This window comes from Eubalaena glacialis, chromosome 2 (assembly GCF_028564815.1).
Source record: "Eubalaena glacialis isolate mEubGla1 chromosome 2, mEubGla1.1.hap2.+ XY, whole genome shotgun sequence".
Classification (NCBI taxonomy): domain Eukaryota; kingdom Metazoa; phylum Chordata; class Mammalia; order Artiodactyla; family Balaenidae; genus Eubalaena; species Eubalaena glacialis.
Window position 1 is genome coordinate 55,921,630 of NC_083717.1, and position 16,349 is coordinate 55,937,978.

A 16,349-nucleotide genomic window follows, 5' to 3' on the forward strand; every position below is an offset into this window, starting at 1 on the left:
CAGGAGAGCCTGGCCCCTTGTATTCCCTCAGCGGTCTTTTAGCAGGGACCGGGGATTCATAGATGACCCAGCTTATGGGCAGACACGGTCGACCCTCACACAGGAGTCCCTCCAATGCTGGAGCCCTTAGTGGTGTTTGCATGCCTGTCAGCAGGGGACGTCGGCCCTCACTCCTAACTGTCCCATACCCCCGAGAGAGGAAACGTGCTGGACCTCAGTTTCGATAAGGAGACGGTAGAGCGTTCTCACTCATTTTGTTCAGATTTTCCAAGGAATGCATACAAGGGTGTCATCATCGATCCAAGCACATGCTGGGACGCTGCAGAACACAAACGGGCAGGCCGTGGGGCTCTGCAGAGGAGCCATGACCCGGAAGTACTCCAACAGCCTGGGGAATCCACAGTCTTCAGGCCACTCAGCAAGACCAACAATCAATCCACTCTTGCAGCCACTGGGCCCATCTGATGAAAACCTAATATCCAATGGCACATTTTAGTATGGGTGAATGCATACCGTCCTGAGTTATCCACAGCCACGCTCAGCAACGTGCGCCCGCCCCACTTTTTCCAGTTCTCCTTAGGACATCCAGTCATCAGACAACGCGAAGGTCTTCTTGTCTTTGCCGACGGCCAGCCTTGCCCTGCAGCTGCACCTGAGAAGTGGACAGAAATCATGCAGGCTTCTGAATTGCACCACGGTTCAGAGAACATGATTCTTGCGAACACTTACCTTGCCGTGAGCCCAGAACCTGCTTTCCAAGTACCACTATCCATTACCGAAAACTGATTGCGTGTCTCACAGCATGACTGGAGGAAGTTAGGCACGTACATTGGTCGGTGTGTCAGACACTGTATCTGTGTATTCACGTGAGTGGGCGTGTGTGACTGTGACTGCGCACGAGGATGCGCTTGTGGGTTCCTGTGTGTGGCGCTGAATACGCGTCTTGGTCTCTGGGTGTCGCTGTGGCCCTCTGCAGACACCTCCAACAGTAAACGCCACAGTTTATACACAGCACCCTGGTTGGACCCCCAACTGAAAGGAGAAAGACCCCTGTCAGCTTCAAGAGGCCGCATGCGAAGTTTAACGCCCAGGGGCTGCTGAAATAGGTCACAGACTCCCGCTCTCCCACAGCCACGCCTTCTGACCAAAGCACAAAGACTGGACGAGACCTGCCTCCCGGCCGTGGGTGTCACATCTACGTGGACCTGGAGACCCTGCCACCTACAAGCACATCTGATGTGCCCTTGGGGTCACTCCCAGCGCTCCCAGAAGCAAGGGAACCTCCCATGGGGGGGCTGACTCCGACCTGCAGTTGCCTACAGGCAAGATGCAGCCCGGCACTACTCAAGGGGCTAACGAACTTCGGCCCAAGTGCCTCTTCTCGCCAACTAGACCATATCACTTTCCGTGACCCCGTGGGAATGCCCACAACGGGAAGTGTTGGGCTTCAGCAACCAGGACACAGGTTGGGACCTGACAGCGGAAATTAGGCCACCTTCCCGGCCACGTATCGGCAAGCTTCCAACTGGCAGGTTTCGCGGCCCAGACCACTGAGGAAACGCTCAAACGCTTCACAGCCTCGTCCTAAGTGCCCTCCTGCTGCCTGCAGGGCGACTCAACCCTACTTGAAGCCACAGACATCATGCGAACACGGGGACACTGAACACCAGGGAAGACAGACCGCAAGCCTGTCTGCTTTGATGAGGCCCACGGCACCGCATGCATCCTGGCAATTCTCCACTGCCACAGCGACACTACCGAGGAACTCACAGTGATCAAAGGCACTGTCCCCGAGGACCACAGACAGACTTTCAATGGAAGACCTCTGCCATGCGAGGGGACTTGGAAGCCTGAAAGGGAAAGGTGGTTGGCCACGGCAGGGCACCTGGCAGGGCAACTGTGTCCCCATCTCTTCCCGGCCAATGGACTGCTCCGGATAAAGCTCTGGCTCTTCGAACGGCCTGCATGCCACATGGGCCGGCCGCGTCATGCCCTCCGGGAGAAACACTATCGCTTTGCACATTCCCAAAAGAAGGAACAAAACGACCAAAGGGCTTGTTCCCATAACTCACCTACCCCCAAGGAGGCCGGCACAGATGCCTCAGCATGTCCATCTTCTCTACGTCCCGCAAGACACCCGTGTGGAGTCACTCCTCCGGAAATGGGATCGCAACTCTACACAGGTTACCTACCTCACTACATCCTCATGAACTGCCAAAGCCATCCCCTCCATAGGCAGCTGATGCCAGCCCTTCACGAACAAGACACATCCTCGGGAAGCTGAGGCCAGCACCTGCAACCCAATGATGACAGCCCATCCCACGACATTACATAGGACGTGTCCTCATGATACCTTAACTTTCTCTCCAGGCCCCCAGCCACCACACAGGCTTAAATGCAGCACTCGATCCTCAGCCCACTCCACGATGATCCACTTAGCACCAACAGTGTGCCGGCAGCTTCAGCAGAGGAGCTGAAAGGGGCAGCCCCGTGGCCTAGTCCATCGGCCCCCTTCTGCCATCGCTCAACTCCAGCCCACCCCTGCTCACTGCTCCAGCCCCACCGGGCACTCAGGAACCTCACCACACCACACACAACATCACAGAGGGCCTCAGGCCTGGCCTGAGGCTCCAGGCTCCAACCAGGGAAGCTTGCTCACTTTGGCTTCCAGAATCAACCTCCGAAGCGGCATGCACAAAGCGTGATCCTGGCCAAAACACACCTCTCCAAGCTGCAAGCTCACTGGGCCTCCACCAGCACACGCTCCGACTCTGAAGACTAGCAGGAGAGCCTGGCCCCTTGTATTCCCTCAGCGGTCTTTTAGCAGGGACCGGGGATTCATAGATGACCCAGCTTATGGGCAGACACGGTCGACCCTCACACAGGAGTCCCTCCAATGCTGGAGCCCTTAGTGGTGTTTGCATGCCTGTCAGCAGGGGACGTCGGCCCTCACTCCTAACTGTCCCATACCCCCGAGAGAGGAAACGTGCTGGACCTCAGTTTCGATAAGGAGACGGTAGAGCGTTCTCACTCATTTTGTTCAGATTTTCCAAGGAATGCATACAAGGGTGTCATCATCGATCCAAGCACATGCTGGGACGCTGCAGAACACAAACGGGCAGGCCGTGGGGCTCTGCAGAGGAGCCATGACCCGGAAGTACTCCAACAGCCTGGGGAATCCACAGTCTTCAGGCCACTCAGCAAGACCAACAATCAATCCACTCTTGCAGCCACTGGGCCCATCTGATGAAAACCTAATATCCAATGGCACATTTTAGTATGGGTGAATGCATACCGTCCTGAGTTATCCACAGCCACGCTCAGCAACGTGCGCCCGCCCCACTTTTTCCAGTTCTCCTTAGGACATCCAGTCATCAGACAACGCGAAGGTCTTCTTGTCTTTGCCGACGGCCAGCCTTGCCCTGCAGCTGCACCTGAGAAGTGGACAGAAATCATGCAGGCTTCTGAATTGCACCACGGTTCAGAGAACATGATTCTTGCGAACACTTACCTTGCCGTGAGCCCAGAACCTGCTTTCCAAGTACCACTATCCATTACCGAAAACTGATTGCGTGTCTCACAGCATGACTGGAGGAAGTTAGGCACGTACATTGGTCGGTGTGTCAGACACTGTATCTGTGTATTCACGTGAGTGGGCGTGTGTGACTGTGACTGCGCACGAGGATGCGCTTGTGGGTTCCTGTGTGTGGCGCTGAATACGCGTCTTGGTCTCTGGGTGTCGCTGTGGCCCTCTGCAGACACCTCCAACAGTAAACGCCACAGTTTATACACAGCACCCTGGTTGGACCCCCAACTGAAAGGAGAAAGACCCCTGTCAGCTTCAAGAGGCCGCATGCGAAGTTTAACGCCCAGGGGCTGCTGAAATAGGTCACAGACTCCCGCTCTCCCACAGCCACGCCTTCTGACCAAAGCACAAAGACTGGACGAGACCTGCCTCCCGGCCGTGGGTGTCACATCTACGTGGACCTGGAGACCCTGCCACCTACAAGCACATCTGATGTGCCCTTGGGGTCACTCCCAGCGCTCCCAGAAGCAAGGGAACCTCCCATGGGGGGGCTGACTCCGACCTGCAGTTGCCTACAGGCAAGATGCAGCCCGGCACTACTCAAGGGGCTAACGAACTTCGGCCCAAGTGCCTCTTCTCGCCAACTAGACCATATCACTTTCCGTGACCCCGTGGGAATGCCCACAACGGGAAGTGTTGGGCTTCAGCAACCAGGACACAGGTTGGGACCTGACAGCGGAAATTAGGCCACCTTCCCGGCCACGTATCGGCAAGCTTCCAACTGGCAGGTTTCGCGGCCCAGACCACTGAGGAAACGCTCAAACGCTTCACAGCCTCGTCCTAAGTGCCCTCCTGCTGCCTGCAGGGCGACTCAACCCTACTTGAAGCCACAGACATCATGCGAACACGGGGACACTGAACACCAGGGAAGACAGACCGCAAGCCTGTCTGCTTTGATGAGGCCCACGGCACCGCATGCATCCTGGCAATTCTCCACTGCCACAGCGACACTACCGAGGAACTCACAGTGATCAAAGGCACTGTCCCCGAGGACCACAGACAGACTTTCAATGGAAGACCTCTGCCATGCGAGGGGACTTGGAAGCCTGAAAGGGAAAGGTGGTTGGCCACGGCAGGGCACCTGGCAGGGCAACTGTGTCCCCATCTCTTCCCGGCCAATGGACTGCTCCGGATAAAGCTCTGGCTCTTCGAACGGCCTGCATGCCACATGGGCCGGCCGCGTCATGCCCTCCGGGAGAAACACTATCGCTTTGCACATTCCCAAAAGAAGGAACAAAACGACCAAAGGGCTTGTTCCCATAACTCACCTACCCCCAAGGAGGCCGGCACAGATGCCTCAGCATGTCCATCTTCTCTACGTCCCGCAAGACACCCGTGTGGAGTCACTCCTCCGGAAATGGGATCGCAACTCTACACAGGTTACCTACCTCACTACATCCTCATGAACTGCCAAAGCCATCCCCTCCATAGGCAGCTGATGCCAGCCCTTCACGAACAAGACACATCCTCGGGAAGCTGAGGCCAGCACCTGCAACCCAATGATGACAGCCCATCCCACGACATTACATAGGACGTGTCCTCATGATACCTTAACTTTCTCTCCAGGCCCCCAGCCACCACACAGGCTTAAATGCAGCACTCGATCCTCAGCCCACTCCACGATGATCCACTTAGCACCAACAGTGTGCCGGCAGCTTCAGCAGAGGAGCTGAAAGGGGCAGCCCCGTGGCCTAGTCCATCGGCCCCCTTCTGCCATCGCTCAACTCCAGCCCACCCCTGCTCACTGCTCCAGCCCCACCGGGCACTCAGGAACCTCACCACACCACACACAACATCACAGAGGGCCTCAGGCCTGGCCTGAGGCTCCAGGCTCCAACCAGGGAAGCTTGCTCACTTTGGCTTCCAGAATCAACCTCCGAAGCGGCATGCACAAAGCGTGATCCTGGCCAAAACACACCTCTCCAAGCTGCAAGCTCACTGGGCCTCCACCAGCACACGCTCCGACTCTGAAGACTAGCAGGAGAGCCTGGCCCCTTGTATTCCCTCAGCGGTCTTTTAGCAGGGACCGGGGATTCATAGATGACCCAGCTTATGGGCAGACACGGTCGACCCTCACACAGGAGTCCCTCCAATGCTGGAGCCCTTAGTGGTGTTTGCATGCCTGTCAGCAGGGGACGTCGGCCCTCACTCCTAACTGTCCCATACCCCCGAGAGAGGAAACGTGCTGGACCTCAGTTTCGATAAGGAGACGGTAGAGCGTTCTCACTCATTTTGTTCAGATTTTCCAAGGAATGCATACAAGGGTGTCATCATCGATCCAAGCACATGCTGGGACGCTGCAGAACACAAACGGGCAGGCCGTGGGGCTCTGCAGAGGAGCCATGACCCGGAAGTACTCCAACAGCCTGGGGAATCCACAGTCTTCAGGCCACTCAGCAAGACCAACAATCAATCCACTCTTGCAGCCACTGGGCCCATCTGATGAAAACCTAATATCCAATGGCACATTTTAGTATGGGTGAATGCATACCGTCCTGAGTTATCCACAGCCACGCTCAGCAACGTGCGCCCGCCCCACTTTTTCCAGTTCTCCTTAGGACATCCAGTCATCAGACAACGCGAAGGTCTTCTTGTCTTTGCCGACGGCCAGCCTTGCCCTGCAGCTGCACCTGAGAAGTGGACAGAAATCATGCAGGCTTCTGAATTGCACCACGGTTCAGAGAACATGATTCTTGCGAACACTTACCTTGCCGTGAGCCCAGAACCTGCTTTCCAAGTACCACTATCCATTACCGAAAACTGATTGCGTGTCTCACAGCATGACTGGAGGAAGTTAGGCACGTACATTGGTCGGTGTGTCAGACACTGTATCTGTGTATTCACGTGAGTGGGCGTGTGTGACTGTGACTGCGCACGAGGATGCGCTTGTGGGTTCCTGTGTGTGGCGCTGAATACGCGTCTTGGTCTCTGGGTGTCGCTGTGGCCCTCTGCAGACACCTCCAACAGTAAACGCCACAGTTTATACACAGCACCCTGGTTGGACCCCCAACTGAAAGGAGAAAGACCCCTGTCAGCTTCAAGAGGCCGCATGCGAAGTTTAACGCCCAGGGGCTGCTGAAATAGGTCACAGACTCCCGCTCTCCCACAGCCACGCCTTCTGACCAAAGCACAAAGACTGGACGAGACCTGCCTCCCGGCCGTGGGTGTCACATCTACGTGGACCTGGAGACCCTGCCACCTACAAGCACATCTGATGTGCCCTTGGGGTCACTCCCAGCGCTCCCAGAAGCAAGGGAACCTCCCATGGGGGGGCTGACTCCGACCTGCAGTTGCCTACAGGCAAGATGCAGCCCGGCACTACTCAAGGGGCTAACGAACTTCGGCCCAAGTGCCTCTTCTCGCCAACTAGACCATATCACTTTCCGTGACCCCGTGGGAATGCCCACAACGGGAAGTGTTGGGCTTCAGCAACCAGGACACAGGTTGGGACCTGACAGCGGAAATTAGGCCACCTTCCCGGCCACGTATCGGCAAGCTTCCAACTGGCAGGTTTCGCGGCCCAGACCACTGAGGAAACGCTCAAACGCTTCACAGCCTCGTCCTAAGTGCCCTCCTGCTGCCTGCAGGGCGACTCAACCCTACTTGAAGCCACAGACATCATGCGAACACGGGGACACTGAACACCAGGGAAGACAGACCGCAAGCCTGTCTGCTTTGATGAGGCCCACGGCACCGCATGCATCCTGGCAATTCTCCACTGCCACAGCGACACTACCGAGGAACTCACAGTGATCAAAGGCACTGTCCCCGAGGACCACAGACAGACTTTCAATGGAAGACCTCTGCCATGCGAGGGGACTTGGAAGCCTGAAAGGGAAAGGTGGTTGGCCACGGCAGGGCACCTGGCAGGGCAACTGTGTCCCCATCTCTTCCCGGCCAATGGACTGCTCCGGATAAAGCTCTGGCTCTTCGAACGGCCTGCATGCCACATGGGCCGGCCGCGTCATGCCCTCCGGGAGAAACACTATCGCTTTGCACATTCCCAAAAGAAGGAACAAAACGACCAAAGGGCTTGTTCCCATAACTCACCTACCCCCAAGGAGGCCGGCACAGATGCCTCAGCATGTCCATCTTCTCTACGTCCCGCAAGACACCCGTGTGGAGTCACTCCTCCGGAAATGGGATCGCAACTCTACACAGGTTACCTACCTCACTACATCCTCATGAACTGCCAAAGCCATCCCCTCCATAGGCAGCTGATGCCAGCCCTTCACGAACAAGACACATCCTCGGGAAGCTGAGGCCAGCACCTGCAACCCAATGATGACAGCCCATCCCACGACATTACATAGGACGTGTCCTCATGATACCTTAACTTTCTCTCCAGGCCCCCAGCCACCACACAGGCTTAAATGCAGCACTCGATCCTCAGCCCACTCCACGATGATCCACTTAGCACCAACAGTGTGCCGGCAGCTTCAGCAGAGGAGCTGAAAGGGGCAGCCCCGTGGCCTAGTCCATCGGCCCCCTTCTGCCATCGCTCAACTCCAGCCCACCCCTGCTCACTGCTCCAGCCCCACCGGGCACTCAGGAACCTCACCACACCACACACAACATCACAGAGGGCCTCAGGCCTGGCCTGAGGCTCCAGGCTCCAACCAGGGAAGCTTGCTCACTTTGGCTTCCAGAATCAACCTCCGAAGCGGCATGCACAAAGCGTGATCCTGGCCAAAACACACCTCTCCAAGCTGCAAGCTCACTGGGCCTCCACCAGCACACGCTCCGACTCTGAAGACTAGCAGGAGAGCCTGGCCCCTTGTATTCCCTCAGCGGTCTTTTAGCAGGGACCGGGGATTCATAGATGACCCAGCTTATGGGCAGACACGGTCGACCCTCACACAGGAGTCCCTCCAATGCTGGAGCCCTTAGTGGTGTTTGCATGCCTGTCAGCAGGGGACGTCGGCCCTCACTCCTAACTGTCCCATACCCCCGAGAGAGGAAACGTGCTGGACCTCAGTTTCGATAAGGAGACGGTAGAGCGTTCTCACTCATTTTGTTCAGATTTTCCAAGGAATGCATACAAGGGTGTCATCATCGATCCAAGCACATGCTGGGACGCTGCAGAACACAAACGGGCAGGCCGTGGGGCTCTGCAGAGGAGCCATGACCCGGAAGTACTCCAACAGCCTGGGGAATCCACAGTCTTCAGGCCACTCAGCAAGACCAACAATCAATCCACTCTTGCAGCCACTGGGCCCATCTGATGAAAACCTAATATCCAATGGCACATTTTAGTATGGGTGAATGCATACCGTCCTGAGTTATCCACAGCCACGCTCAGCAACGTGCGCCCGCCCCACTTTTCCCAGTTCTCCTTAGGACATCCAGTCATCAGACAACGCGAAGGTCTTCTTGTCTTTGCCGACGGCCAGCCTTGCCCTGCAGCTGCACCTGAGAAGTGGACAGAAATCATGCAGGCTTCTGAATTGCACCACGGTTCAGAGAACATGATTCTTGCGAACACTTACCTTGCCGTGAGCCCAGAACCTGCTTTCCAAGTACCACTATCCATTACCGAAAACTGATTGCGTGTCTCACAGCATGACTGGAGGAAGTTAGGCACGTACATTGGTCGGTGTGTCAGACACTGTATCTGTGTATTCACGTGAGTGGGCGTGTGTGACTGTGACTGCGCACGAGGATGCGCTTGTGGGTTCCTGTGTGTGGCGCTGAATACGCGTCTTGGTCTCTGGGTGTCGCTGTGGCCCTCTGCAGACACCTCCAACAGTAAACGCCACAGTTTATACACAGCACCCTGGTTGGACCCCCAACTGAAAGGAGAAAGACCCCTGTCAGCTTCAAGAGGCCGCATGCGAAGTTTAACGCCCAGGGGCTGCTGAAATAGGTCACAGACTCCCGCTCTCCCACAGCCACGCCTTCTGACCAAAGCACAAAGACTGGACGAGACCTGCCTCCCGGCCGTGGGTGTCACATCTACGTGGACCTGGAGACCCTGCCACCTACAAGCACATCTGATGTGCCCTTGGGGTCACTCCCAGCGCTCCCAGAAGCAAGGGAACCTCCCATGGGGGGGCTGACTCCGACCTGCAGTTGCCTACAGGCAAGATGCAGCCCGGCACTACTCAAGGGGCTAACGAACTTCGGCCCAAGTGCCTCTTCTCGCCAACTAGACCATATCACTTTCCGTGACCCCGTGGGAATGCCCACAACGGGAAGTGTTGGGCTTCAGCAACCAGGACACAGGTTGGGACCTGACAGCGGAAATTAGGCCACCTTCCCGGCCACGTATCGGCAAGCTTCCAACTGGCAGGTTTCGCGGCCCAGACCACTGAGGAAACGCTCAAACGCTTCACAGCCTCGTCCTAAGTGCCCTCCTGCTGCCTGCAGGGCGACTCAACCCTACTTGAAGCCACAGACATCATGCGAACACGGGGACACTGAACACCAGGGAAGACAGACCGCAAGCCTGTCTGCTTTGATGAGGCCCACGGCACCGCATGCATCCTGGCAATTCTCCACTGCCACAGCGACACTACCGAGGAACTCACAGTGATCAAAGGCACTGTCCCCGAGGACCACAGACAGACTTTCAATGGAAGACCTCTGCCATGCGAGGGGACTTGGAAGCCTGAAAGGGAAAGGTGGTTGGCCACGGCAGGGCACCTGGCAGGGCAACTGTGTCCCCATCTCTTCCCGGCCAATGGACTGCTCCGGATAAAGCTCTGGCTCTTCGAACGGCCTGCATGCCACATGGGCCGGCCGCGTCATGCCCTCCGGGAGAAACACTATCGCTTTGCACATTCCCAAAAGAAGGAACAAAACGACCAAAGGGCTTGTTCCCATAACTCACCTACCCCCAAGGAGGCCGGCACAGATGCCTCAGCATGTCCATCTTCTCTACGTCCCGCAAGACACCCGTGTGGAGTCACTCCTCCGGAAATGGGATCGCAACTCTACACAGGTTACCTACCTCACTACATCCTCATGAACTGCCAAAGCCATCCCCTCCATAGGCAGCTGATGCCAGCCCTTCACGAACAAGACACATCCTCGGGAAGCTGAGGCCAGCACCTGCAACCCAATGATGACAGCCCATCCCACGACATTACATAGGACGTGTCCTCATGATACCTTAACTTTCTCTCCAGGCCCCCAGCCACCACACAGGCTTAAATGCAGCACTCGATCCTCAGCCCACTCCACGATGATCCACTTAGCACCAACAGTGTGCCGGCAGCTTCAGCAGAGGAGCTGAAAGGGGCAGCCCCGTGGCCTAGTCCATCGGCCCCCTTCTGCCATCGCTCAACTCCAGCCCACCCCTGCTCACTGCTCCAGCCCCACCGGGCACTCAGGAACCTCACCACACCACACACAACATCACAGAGGGCCTCAGGCCTGGCCTGAGGCTCCAGGCTCCAACCAGGGAAGCTTGCTCACTTTGGCTTCCAGAATCAACCTCCGAAGCGCCATGCACAAAGCGTGATCCTGGCCAAAACACACCTCTCCAAGCTGCAAGCTCACTGGGCCTCCACCAGCACACGCTCCGACTCTGAAGACTAGCAGGAGAGCCTGGCCCCTTGTATTCCCTCAGCGGTCTTTTAGCAGGGACCGGGGATTCATAGATGACCCAGCTTATGGGCAGACACGGTCGACCCTCACACAGGAGTCCCTCCAATGCTGGAGCCCTTAGTGGTGTTTGCATGCCTGTCAGCAGGGGACGTCGGCCCTCACTCCTAACTGTCCCATACCCCCGAGAGAGGAAACGTGCTGGACCTCAGTTTCGATAAGGAGACGGTAGAGCGTTCTCACTCATTTTGTTCAGATTTTCCAAGGAATGCATACAAGGGTGTCATCATCGATCCAAGCACATGCTGGGACGCTGCAGAACACAAACGGGCAGGCCGTGGGGCTCTGCAGAGGAGCCATGACCCGGAAGTACTCCAACAGCCTGGGGAATCCACAGTCTTCAGGCCACTCAGCAAGACCAACAATCAATCCACTCTTGCAGCCACTGGGCCCATCTGATGAAAACCTAATATCCAATGGCACATTTTAGTATGGGTGAATGCATACCGTCCTGAGTTATCCACAGCCACGCTCAGCAACGTGCGCCCGCCCCACTTTTCCCAGTTCTCCTTAGGACATCCAGTCATCAGACAACGCGAAGGTCTTCTTGTCTTTGCCGACGGCCAGCCTTGCCCTGCAGCTGCACCTGAGAAGTGGACAGAAATCATGCAGGCTTCTGAATTGCACCACGGTTCAGAGAACATGATTCTTGCGAACACTTACCTTGCCGTGAGCCCAGAACCTGCTTTCCAAGTACCACTATCCATTACCGAAAACTGATTGCGTGTCTCACAGCATGACTGGAGGAAGTTAGGCACGTACATTGGTCGGTGTGTCAGACACTGTATCTGTGTATTCACGTGAGTGGGCGTGTGTGACTGTGACTGCGCACGAGGATGCGCTTGTGGGTTCCTGTGTGTGGCGCTGAATACGCGTCTTGGTCTCTGGGTGTCGCTGTGGCCCTCTGCAGACACCTCCAACAGTAAACGCCACAGTTTATACACAGCACCCTGGTTGGACCCCCAACTGAAAGGAGAAAGACCCCTGTCAGCTTCAAGAGGCCGCATGCGAAGTTTAACGCCCAGGGGCTGCTGAAATAGGTCACAGACTCCCGCTCTCCCACAGCCACGCCTTCTGACCAAAGCACAAAGACTGGACGAGACCTGCCTCCCGGCCGTGGGTGTCACATCTACGTGGACCTGGAGACCCTGCCACCTACAAGCACATCTGATGTGCCCTTGGGGTCACTCCCAGCGCTCCCAGAAGCAAGGGAACCTCCCATGGGGGGGCTGACTCCGACCTGCAGTTGCCTACAGGCAAGATGCAGCCCGGCACTACTCAAGGGGCTAACGAACTTCGGCCCAAGTGCCTCTTCTCGCCAACTAGACCATATCACTTTCCGTGACCCCGTGGGAATGCCCACAACGGGAAGTGTTGGGCTTCAGCAACCAGGACACAGGTTGGGACCTGACAGCGGAAATTAGGCCACCTTCCCGGCCACGTATCGGCAAGCTTCCAACTGGCAGGTTTCGCGGCCCAGACCACTGAGGAAACGCTCAAACGCTTCACAGCCTCGTCCTAAGTGCCCTCCTGCTGCCTGCAGGGCGACTCAACCCTACTTGAAGCCACAGACATCATGCGAACACGGGGACACTGAACACCAGGGAAGACAGACCGCAAGCCTGTCTGCTTTGATGAGGCCCACGGCACCGCATGCATCCTGGCAATTCTCCACTGCCACAGCGACACTACCGAGGAACTCACAGTGATCAAAGGCACTGTCCCCGAGGACCACAGACAGACTTTCAATGGAAGACCTCTGCCATGCGAGGGGACTTGGAAGCCTGAAAGGGAAAGGTGGTTGGCCACGGCAGGGCACCTGGCAGGGCAACTGTGTCCCCATCTCTTCCCGGCCAATGGACTGCTCCGGATAAAGCTCTGGCTCTTCGAACGGCCTGCATGCCACATGGGCCGGCCGCGTCATGCCCTCCGGGAGAAACACTATCGCTTTGCACATTCCCAAAAGAAGGAACAAAACGACCAAAGGGCTTGTTCCCATAACTCACCTACCCCCAAGGAGGCCGGCACAGATGCCTCAGCATGTCCATCTTCTCTACGTCCCGCAAGACACCCGTGTGGAGTCACTCCTCCGGAAATGGGATCGCAACTCTACACAGGTTACCTACCTCACTACATCCTCATGAACTGCCAAAGCCATCCCCTCCATAGGCAGCTGATGCCAGCCCTTCACGAACAAGACACATCCTCGGGAAGCTGAGGCCAGCACCTGCAACCCAATGATGACAGCCCATCCCACGACATTACATAGGACGTGTCCTCATGATACCTTAACTTTCTCTCCAGGCCCCCAGCCACCACACAGGCTTAAATGCAGCACTCGATCCTCAGCCCACTCCACGATGATCCACTTAGCACCAACAGTGTGCCGGCAGCTTCAGCAGAGGAGCTGAAAGGGGCAGCCCCGTGGCCTAGTCCATCGGCCCCCTTCTGCCATCGCTCAACTCCAGCCCACCCCTGCTCACTGCTCCAGCCCCACCGGGCACTCAGGAACCTCACCACACCACACACAACATCACAGAGGGCCTCAGGCCTGGCCTGAGGCTCCAGGCTCCAACCAGGGAAGCTTGCTCACTTTGGCTTCCAGAATCAACCTCCGAAGCGCCATGCACAAAGCGTGATCCTGGCCAAAACACACCTCTCCAAGCTGCAAGCTCACTGGGCCTCCACCAGCACACGCTCCGACTCTGAAGACTAGCAGGAGAGCCTGGCCCCTTGTATTCCCTCAGCGGTCTTTTAGCAGGGACCGGGGATTCATAGATGACCCAGCTTATGGGCAGACACGGTCGACCCTCACACAGGAGTCCCTCCAATGCTGGAGCCCTTAGTGGTGTTTGCATGCCTGTCAGCAGGGGACGTCGGCCCTCACTCCTAACTGTCCCATACCCCCGAGAGAGGAAACGTGCTGGACCTCAGTTTCGATAAGGAGACGGTAGAGCGTTCTCACTCATTTTGTTCAGATTTTCCAAGGAATGCATACAAGGGTGTCATCATCGATCCAAGCACATGCTGGGACGCTGCAGAACACAAACGGGCAGGCCGTGGGGCTCTGCAGAGGAGCCATGACCCGGAAGTACTCCAACAGCCTGGGGAATCCACAGTCTTCAGGCCACTCAGCAAGACCAACAATCAATCCACTCTTGCAGCCACTGGGCCCATCTGATGAAAACCTAATATCCAATGGCACATTTTAGTATGGGTGAATGCATACCGTCCTGAGTTATCCACAGCCACGCTCAGCAACGTGCGCCCGCCCCACTTTTCCCAGTTCTCCTTAGGACATCCAGTCATCAGACAACGCGAAGGTCTTCTTGTCTTTGCCGACGGCCAGCCTTGCCCTGCAGCTGCACCTGAGAAGTGGACAGAAATCATGCAGGCTTCTGAATTGCACCACGGTTCAGAGAACATGATTCTTGCGAACACTTACCTTGCCGTGAGCCCAGAACCTGCTTTCCAAGTACCACTATCCATTACCGAAAACTGATTGCGTGTCTCACAGCATGACTGGAGGAAGTTAGGCACGTACATTGGTCGGTGTGTCAGACACTGTATCTGTGTATTCACGTGAGTGGGCGTGTGTGACTGTGACTGCGCACGAGGATGCGCTTGTGGGTTCCTGTGTGTGGCGCTGAATACGCGTCTTGGTCTCTGGGTGTCGCTGTGGCCCTCTGCAGACACCTCCAACAGTAAACGCCACAGTTTATACACAGCACCCTGGTTGGACCCCCAACTGAAAGGAGAAAGACCCCTGTCAGCTTCAAGAGGCCGCATGCGAAGTTTAACGCCCAGGGGCTGCTGAAATAGGTCACAGACTCCCGCTCTCCCACAGCCACGCCTTCTGACCAAAGCACAAAGACTGGACGAGACCTGCCTCCCGGCCGTGGGTGTCACATCTACGTGGACCTGGAGACCCTGCCACCTACAAGCACATCTGATGTGCCCTTGGGGTCACTCCCAGCGCTCCCAGAAGCAAGGGAACCTCCCATGGGGGGGCTGACTCCGACCTGCAGTTGCCTACAGGCAAGATGCAGCCCGGCACTACTCAAGGGGCTAACGAACTTCGGCCCAAGTGCCTCTTCTCGCCAACTAGACCATATCACTTTCCGTGACCCCGTGGGAATGCCCACAACGGGAAGTGTTGGGCTTCAGCAACCAGGACACAGGTTGGGACCTGACAGCGGAAATTAGGCCACCTTCCCGGCCACGTATCGGCAAGCTTCCAACTGGCAGGTTTCGCGGCCCAGACCACTGAGGAAACGCTCAAACGCTTCACAGCCTCGTCCTAAGTGCCCTCCTGCTGCCTGCAGGGCGACTCAACCCTACTTGAAGCCACAGACATCATGCGAACACGGGGACACTGAACACCAGGGAAGACAGACCGCAAGCCTGTCTGCTTTGATGAGGCCCACGGCACCGCATGCATCCTGGCAATTCTCCACTGCCACAGCGACACTACCGAGGAACTCACAGTGATCAAAGGCACTGTCCCCGAGGACCACAGACAGACTTTCAATGGAAGACCTCTGCCATGCGAGGGGACTTGGAAGCCTGAAAGGGAAAGGTGGTTGGCCACGGCAGGGCACCTGGCAGGGCAACTGTGTCCCCATCTCTTCCCGGCCAATGGACTGCTCCGGATAAAGCTCTGGCTCTTCGAACGGCCTGCATGCCACATGGGCCGGCCGCGTCATGCCCTCCGGGAGAAACACTATCGCTTTGCACATTCCCAAAAGAAGGAACAAAACGACCAAAGGGCTTGTTCCCATAACTCACCTACCCCCAAGGAGGCCGGCACAGATGCCTCAGCATGTCCATCTTCTCTACGTCCCGCAAGACACCCGTGTGGAGTCACTCCTCCGGAAATGGGATCGCAACTCTACACAGGTTACCTACCTCACTACATCCTCATGAACTGCCAAAGCCATCCCCTCCATAGGCAGCTGATGCCAGCCCTTCACGAACAAGACACATCCTCGGGAAGCTGAGGCCAGCACCTGCAACCCAATGATGACAGCCCATCCCACGACATTACATAGGACGTGTCCTCATGATACCTTAACTTTCTCTCCAGGCCCCCAGCCACCACACAGGCTTAAATGCAGCACTCGATCCTCAGCCCACTCCACGATGATCCACTTAG

General features: G+C 56.7%; 6 non-coding genes across 6 annotated transcripts; all 6 read right to left on the reverse strand.

Moving 5' to 3' along the window:
- Nucleotides 1–209: 209 nt before the first annotated feature.
- LOC133086393 (small nucleolar RNA SNORD116) lies at nt 210–302 on the reverse strand. The gene has a single exon (XR_009700149.1). It is a non-coding gene; the product is annotated as a small nucleolar RNA SNORD116 (small nucleolar RNA).
- A 2,689-nt stretch (nt 303–2,991) lies between these two features.
- Nucleotides 2,992–3,084, reverse strand: LOC133086394 (small nucleolar RNA SNORD116). Its single transcript, XR_009700150.1, has one exon. It is a non-coding gene; the product is annotated as a small nucleolar RNA SNORD116 (small nucleolar RNA).
- Nucleotides 3,085–5,773: 2,689 nt separating this feature from the next.
- LOC133086395 (small nucleolar RNA SNORD116) lies at nt 5,774–5,866 on the reverse strand. Its single transcript, XR_009700151.1, has one exon. It is a non-coding gene; the product is annotated as a small nucleolar RNA SNORD116 (small nucleolar RNA).
- Nucleotides 5,867–8,555: 2,689 nt separating this feature from the next.
- LOC133086396 (small nucleolar RNA SNORD116) lies at nt 8,556–8,648 on the reverse strand. The gene has a single exon (XR_009700152.1). It is a non-coding gene; the product is annotated as a small nucleolar RNA SNORD116 (small nucleolar RNA).
- Nucleotides 8,649–11,337: 2,689 nt separating this feature from the next.
- On the reverse strand, nt 11,338–11,430 carry LOC133086397 (small nucleolar RNA SNORD116). Its single transcript, XR_009700153.1, has one exon. It is a non-coding gene; the product is annotated as a small nucleolar RNA SNORD116 (small nucleolar RNA).
- A 2,689-nt stretch (nt 11,431–14,119) lies between these two features.
- LOC133086398 (small nucleolar RNA SNORD116) lies at nt 14,120–14,212 on the reverse strand. The gene has a single exon (XR_009700154.1). It is a non-coding gene; the product is annotated as a small nucleolar RNA SNORD116 (small nucleolar RNA).
- Nucleotides 14,213–16,349: the final 2,137 nt, after the last annotated feature.